General features: G+C 42.5%; 1 protein-coding gene and 1 non-coding gene across 2 annotated transcripts in view; one reads left to right on the forward strand and one right to left on the reverse strand.

Annotated features, from left to right (window-relative positions):
- The window catches only part of cfap299 (cilia and flagella associated protein 299), a 566,302-nt gene that overhangs the window by 499,285 nt on the left and 59,167 nt on the right, over positions 1 to 7,850 (reverse strand). The window lies entirely within an intron of this gene.
- LOC122555958 lies at positions 3,684 to 3,875 on the forward strand. Its single transcript, XR_006313402.1, has one exon. It is a non-coding gene; the product is annotated as a U2 spliceosomal RNA (small nuclear RNA).

A 7,850-nucleotide genomic window follows, 5' to 3' on the forward strand; every position in this document is an offset into this window, starting at 1 on the left:
GGGGGGCGTGGACCTGACCAGGTAGTCACGGAGGGAACGGTCTTTGCGGAAGGCAGAAAGGGGTGGGGAGGGAAATATATCCCTGGTGGTGGGGTCTTTTTGGAGGTGGCGGAAATGTCGGCGGATGATTTGGTTTATGTGAAGGTTGATAGGGTGGAAGGTGAGCACCAGGGGCGTTCTGTCCTTGTTACGGTTGGAGGGGTGGGGTCTGAGGGCGGAGGTGCGGGATGTGGACGAGATGAGTTGCAGGGCATCTTTAACCACGTGGGAAGAGAATCCAGAAGAACAAGAGCAGCATGTGAACATTACCAATTTTAATCTCCCCTCCCAATCACACAGCATACTAATTTAGGAATTTATTGCCATTCCTCATTTTATCACAGGGTCAAAGTTCAGGAACTGCCTTCCTAACAGCACTGCGGATGTATTTATACCAGACGGGCTAACTATTTAAGATGGCAGCTCACCACCAACGTTTTTTGGTGAAATAAAGAAATTAAGGCGTAATTAAGGATTAGCAACATATTCTGGGTATACTATTAGGCTTGGAAAGAGTTAATACCTGGCAACGTATAATTAGCAGCTCCCACAGTGGAAGAGAGTAAATGACTTGAGGGGGAATGTTCATGGCCTCACCACCATAGGGCACAGTTGGAGCTACCTATTAGTTCTATAATAAATAATAAACTGGTTGTCCTTTAAACATACCAATGACTCAGTAATCTAATCCAAAACTAGACAACCAGCACGCAATAATGATTCTGCCCACAATGCTCAAAACAGATGAATGAATAAAACATTGGGTGCACTACTGCCAGGAGTACGTGAGCCAGGAAAAGTGGCACTATTTATTCCACTCTCTTAGTGTTCATTTGTGATGCAGAACAAACTGTGACTGTCCTTTTGATAATTTTCCAGTATAAAGCTGTTGTAAAACAGTTTTCAATTTGAAAAAGCCTTCAAGAAAGTGATTTAAAAAACTGCATCCCATGAAAAACACATTACATTGAGTGGAATCTTAAAGCGATCTGACCGACAGATTATTTTTCAGATTTAGGTTTTGTTGTCACGCTTACTCAAGTACGTGGTACAAGAGTACAGTGAAAAGTGTACAATGTTGGCACACACGTGCCATTTAGGTACAAAGTACCTAGATACAAAACCTGGTTACTGAAATAGAAAAAAAGAAATACGTTAAAAAGTTCAGCACTACAGTCTTCTTAGCATAAAAGTAGAAAATTAAAGAAGTCAAAAAGTCAAACAGTCCTTTCTTGAGCCATGAGCCAACAGATGCTCGAAGCTGGGCTTGCCTAAGAGGGTTCACTCTCCCCCATATTGGGTATGTTTTCACCCATGCTGGGCTAAGACTACCCTGGGCACACCAGGCTTCACTGCTACTCAGAAAACGTAGGCCCAGATCACCATTGTTGCCATTGAGGCTCACACTGGACCCCAGCCACTGCCATGCTCCGTCACTGCCACTGTCTCCAAAAGGTAAGTGAAAAACACTGAAAACAAACCACCGCCATCTTGTATGCAGACTTGGGCTATAGCGAGATGTGTGGCAGAACCAGGCAACAAGTTCAGCGAGACTCACCACCATGCAAAGGTAATTTTGCTCCATCTTTTATGCCTTTCATAGCCATGTGTTAAGATACTCATTAGGCAGTAACAAGATTCCAACTGATGGTCATTATTGCTTGTTAAATGCCACAACTCACCTCATTAATAGTCAGACTTTACCAAAAACACTGAACTCACCAAAGGAGCCAGACTTCAGCTAAACCTAGGAAGGAAACCAGAGAGAACATTTGGCAGAGTGAGCTCACCGCTTGCTCCAAACCTCCAAGGCAAATACTGGGTACCAACATTTCAGGACATGATCCATGGCCACCAAACAACTACAATCCTCCTCCATGACACCAGAACTAACCGACCATCACGGCTGTCCTGGCACTTATATTATGCACTGGCATCGTGCCCTTGAAACACAGACTTGCATTGTAGTGTGTATCACTAAATTGACAGGCTGCAACAGGGGTATTTTCTGCACAGGTTCAGGTATTCAGTCCACATATTGGATCAAGCTACATCTTGAGGCTGTTCACTTGCTCTCTTAGCGCTTATTCCCTAAGTATATATCTGCATGCTGCCAGCATCCTTTGCATTGCCATGCTGTGTCAATTGCTGCAGTCAAACAACCAACCAGGCAGTTTCTTTCACTGCTAAGCAGTTCTCAGTCCAGTGGATGCATGTCTTGCTATACAGCAGTGTACTATGTCAATCTCACGCCTGCCAGGAGCTTACACAGAAAACACGCTGCATGTGCAGCAAGGAGGCAGCCATATATCCAACTTTAGAGGAATAGTAGAAGGAGGGTAATGGCCTAATGGTATTATCACTAGACTATTAATCAAGAGACAAGAAAGTGAGGACTGCAGATGCTGGAGATTAGAATCGAGAGTGAGGGGCTGGAAAAGCACAGTAGGTCAGGCAGCATCCCAGCAGCAGGAGAATTGACATTCTGGGCATAAGCCCTTCATCAGGGCTCAACAACTCTGATTTAGCTAAAAAAAATTCAGATATATATTTTGCTTCTGGCACATTCAAAATACATAATGATCGAATTATTATTCCACTCCCAAGCAGAATTACATCACTCATTCATGCCTGTGGCAATCAGGATTTATAGATTTGCTTACTTCATTGATATATTTGTCACTCAATAATTCAATGCTTCATATCTGTAGATAGTACAGACACACAACATGAACCTACACCAATATAAGTTGTGGCACTGCATGATATAATTTGATAAAATTGTTTGCATTTTAATAATGTGGTTGATTCTTTGGGTTTTCCAACCATACTAATGGTCTCAATGCCAAGATGAGAAGTATGTACTGAGTTTTACAACCACAAAATGGCAGAAAGATCCTTATCTTCAAAGACTCAATTTTAACATCAAAGACCTTTGGTCCCTCTGCAACTCTTGCACACATAAAGTATGCGCAATCATGCTTCCTTTCTTCTGGAAAGGAAATTATTTCCCAAACCATTGACACAAAATACTCCCACTCCGCTTCAGAGCATGGAAAATTTTCACCACGTGTAACATTGTGCAGCAGAAGACAATTATAAGCAACAACTGACTGAGGATATTAGTTAAATGAAAACCATCAACATATGGAAGATGTTAACATATGGAAAATGTTAAGCAAGGAATCATGACAAATTCTTAATGAAAAGTTTGATTATACCCTTAACCCTACAACTAGACTTCACTCCTTGTGTTTTAATGTTATATGAAGATTACCAAGATGATTAAGTTTCTCTCAAAAATTTTATGTGCATTATTGAATAATCAAAAACATAAATAATGATGTAGTTTTTACCTTATTTCTTCTTAGTTAGTTTAATTGTGCAAAATCACCTTTGACATATCAATTATCAAGAAGTGAAATGTACTTAGAAATAAACTTGCTACGGTATAGATTGAGTGCATTGTGAAGAGAACTGTAGGGAACTTTCCAATTCAGGTGTTTCATGGATGAACTGAACAAAAAGTACATTTTTATAAGGGATAAAATAAAAATGGGGAGATAATTCTATGAATAAGAGCACTGAGAATCGTAAAGAGAGTAAAAAAGTAAAAAGTTAGGAAGTCTAACAAGACTTGCCAATTTGCTTCTCGGCCTTTTGGCTCGGAATATGTGTAGTTTCTGTTCTTATCAGTTTAATCGCTGATATCTCCCGAACGTGGGAGTATTTGTATTAAATGGATTTTTGGAGCAGGGAAATGGCTTAAGGGCTTGCTCTGTCCTCTCCATGTATCAGCCTGGTATTGCAGTGTTTCCAGGAATGGTGCACCCAATGCCTACAAGTGGGTGGCACAGTGGTTAGCACTGCTGCCTCACAGCACCAGAGACCCGGGTTCAATTCCTACCTCAAGCGACTGACTGTGTGGAGTTTGCACATTCTCCCCATGTCTGTGTGGGTTTCCTCCGGGTGCTCTGGTTTCCTCCCACAGTTCAAAACAAAACATGCAGGTTAGGTGAATTGGCCATGCTAAATTGCTCATAGTGTTAGGGGCCGGGGTAAATGTGGGGGAGTGGGTCTGGGTGGGTTGCGCTTCGGCGGTGTAGACTTGTTGGGCCGAAGGGCCTGTTTCCACACTGTAAGTAATCTAAAAAAAAATTAACAAAGGCACTTTAACACAAGAAGTACACTCAAAGAAGTAAAAGAACCACTTAAAGTTGAAGCAGCCTTATTTTACTTGAAAATACTAAAGGGAATTATATAGTTAATAATTTTTTAAAATGGGGTTAGTCACCATCACCACCATCTTCAAGAAAGGGGATCAAGTGGACTGTGGAAACTACAAAGGAATCTCCCTACTCCCCATCACCAGGAAGATCATTGCCCAAATCTTTACAAGGTTCCTTCTCCCAATTTCTAAAGAAATCCTTCTGAAAAGCCAGTTTCAGAACAAACTGTGAAACTATGAACATTAATTTCACCGCTCATCAACTCCAAGACAAATGTCAGGAACATCATTAACCATTCTGCATGGCATTTGTCAATCTGCCCAAGGCTTTTGGCTCCGACAATTGGGAAGTGTAATGGAAGATCTCAGAATCATCTCCGAGATCAGCAAGGATTTCTTCTTTGTTCCAGATTTTTAGAAGCAGTTGTTGGAGATGACCTGTAAGCTATACTCCTTCAAGTTTGAAAACCTTGGTTGGAATCACGTCCACTCCAGCAGCTTTTTCATTCTTCATGTGGTTAATGATGTCTTCAACTTCTGCTGTACCAGATGATAACCAAACGCATCTTTGATGGGGATTTCCTCAAACACATCTTCATCTTAAACTTAAAATATAAACCATAACTATTAATTTAACCTGGGGCAGTGTTTGTAGAGGAATAAGACGGTCTTATTTTCTGGGGTTGTAAATTATGAAAATGGCCTTTAGTAGACTGATATGTGCTCCTTGTCAGATGTGGGAGATTAAAGAGAGTTTAAGGATTACAGCGGATAATACCTGCCATAAATGCTGTTGGTTGCGAATCTTATCAGATCGAATGGATCGGTTGGAGAGACAGTTAGAAGCAATGAGGAATTTGCAACAACAGAATGCGAAGGATGGCAGTTATAGGAATAGGGGAAAGTCTCAGATACAGTCACATAGATGGGTTAACTCCAAGAAAGGTAAGAGAGGTAAGAGAGTTAGGCACCTAGTGCAGGGGTCTTTGGTGGCTATACCCATTTCAAACAAGTATGCTGTTTTGGAAAATGTAATAGGGGATGGATTCTCAGGGGAACGCAGCACAAACAGCCAAGTTTCTGGTATTGAGACTGGCTCCAATGCAACGAGGGGTACATCGGGTTCCAAGAGATCAATTGTGTTAGGGGATTCTCTAGTTCGAGGTATAGGCAGACGTTTCTGTGGCCAGCAGCGAAAAATCAGAATGGTGTGTTGCTTCCCTGGTGCCAGGATCAAGGATGTCTCAGAGAGGGTGCAGAATGTTCTCACGGGGGAGAGGGGCGAGCAAGAGGTCATTGTCCACATTGGAACCAATAACATAGGAAGGGAAAAGGTTGAGATTCTGAGGGGAGATTATAGAGAGTTAGGCAGGAATTTAAAAAGGAGATTCTCGCGAATAGTAATATCTGGATTACTCCCGGAGCTACGAGCTAGTGAGGGCAGGAATAGGAGGATAGAGCAGATGAATGCATGGCTGAGGAGCTGATGTATGGACGAAGGATTCATATTTTTGGATCATTGAAATCTTTTTCAGGGTAGAAGTGACCTGAACAAGAAGGGCGGATTGCACCTAAATTGGAAGAGAACTAATATACAGGCAGGGAGATTTGCTGGAGCTGCTCAGGAGGACTTAAACTGGTAAGGTGGGGGGGTGGGACCCAGGGAGATAGTGAGGAAAGAGGTCAAACTGACACTGATACAGTTGAGAACAGAAGCAAGTCAAACAGTCAGGGCAGGCAGGGACAAGGTAGGACTAATAAATTAAATTGCATTTATTTCAATGCAAGGGGCCTAACAGGGAAGGCAGATGAACTCAGGGCATGGTTAGGAACATGGGACTGGGAAATCATAGCAATTACAGAAACATGGCTCAGGGATGGACAGGACTGGCAGCTTAATGTTCCATGACACAAATGCTACAGGAAGGATAGAAAGGACGGCGAAACAGGAGGGGGAACGGCATTTTTATTAAGGGACAGCATTACAGCTGTGCTGAGGGAGGATTTTCCTGGAAATACATCCAGGGAAGTTATCTGGGTGGAACAGAGAACCAGGAAAGGGATGATCACGTTATTGGGATTGTATTATAGACCTCCTAATAGTCAGAAAGAAATTGAGAAACAAATTTGTAAGGAGATCTCAGCTATCTGTAAGAATAATAGGGTAGTTATGGTAGGGGATTTTAACTTTCCAAACATAGACTGGGACTGCCATAGTGTTAAGGGTTTAGATGGAGAGGAATTTGTTAAGTGTGTACAAGAAAATTTTCTGATTCAGTATATGGATGTACCTACTAGAGAAGGTGCAAAACTTGACCTACTCTTGGGAAACAAGGCAGGGCAGGTGACTGAGGTGTCAGTGGGAGAGCACGTTGGGGCCAGCGATCATAATGCAATTAGATTTAAAATAGTGATGGAAAAGGATAGACGAGATCTAAAAGTTGACATTCTAAATTGGAGAAAGGCCAATTTTGACTGTTTTAGGTGGGCGGCATGGTGGCTCAGTGGTTAGCACTGCTGCCTCACAGCACCAGGGTCCCAGGTTCGATCCCAGCCTCGGGTAATTGTCCGTGTGAAGTTTGCACATTCTCCCTGTGTCTGCGTGGGTTTCCTCCGGATCCTCTGGTTTCCTCCCACAGTCACAAAAGATATGCAGGTCAGGTGAATTGGCAATGCTAAATTGCCCACAGTGTTAGGTTCATTAGTCAGAGAGAGATGGGTCTGGGTGGGTTACTCTTCGGAGGGTCGGTGTGGACTTGTTGGGCCGAAGGACCTGTTTCCACACTGTAGGGAACCTAAGCTTAAAAAAAACTTTCGAAAACTGATTGGGGGCAGATGTTCACAGGTAAAGGTACGTCTGGAAAATGGGAAGCCTTCAGAAATGAGATAACGAGAATCCAGAGAAAGTGTATTCCTGTCAGGGTAAAAGGAACGGCTGTTAGGTATAGGGAATGCTGGATGACTAAAGAAATTGAGGGTTTGGTTAAGAAAAAGAAGGAAGCATATGTAAAGTATAGACAGGATAGATCGAGTGAATTCTTAGAAGAGTATAAAGGCAGTAGGAGTATACTTAAGAGGGAAATCAGGAGGGCAGAAAGGGGACATGAGATAGCTTTGGCAAATAGAATTAAGGAGAATCCAAAGGGTTTTTATAAATACATTAAGGACAAAAGGGTAACTAGGGAGAAAATAGGGCCCCTCAAAGATCAGCAAGGCGGCCTTTATGTGGAGCCACAGAAAATGGGGGAAATACTAAACAATTATTTTGCATCGGTGTTTAATGTGGAAAAGGATATGGAAGATATAGAGTGCAGGGAAATAGATGGTGACATCTTGCAAAATGTCCAAAGTACAGAGGAGGAAGTGCTGGATGTCTTGAAATGCATAAAGGTGGATAATGATCAGGTGTACCCTAGAGTTCTATGGGAAGCTAGAGAAGTGATTGCTGGGCCCCTTGGTGAGATATTTGTATCATCGATAGTCATAGGTGAGGTGCCGGAACACTGGAGGTTGGCTAACGTGGTGCCATTGTTTAAGAAAGGTGGGAAGGACAAGCCAGGGAACTATAGACCAGTGAGCCTGA

This window comes from Chiloscyllium plagiosum, chromosome 1 (assembly GCF_004010195.1).
Source record: "Chiloscyllium plagiosum isolate BGI_BamShark_2017 chromosome 1, ASM401019v2, whole genome shotgun sequence".
NCBI classification, from domain to species: Eukaryota; Metazoa; Chordata; class Chondrichthyes; order Orectolobiformes; family Hemiscylliidae; genus Chiloscyllium; species Chiloscyllium plagiosum.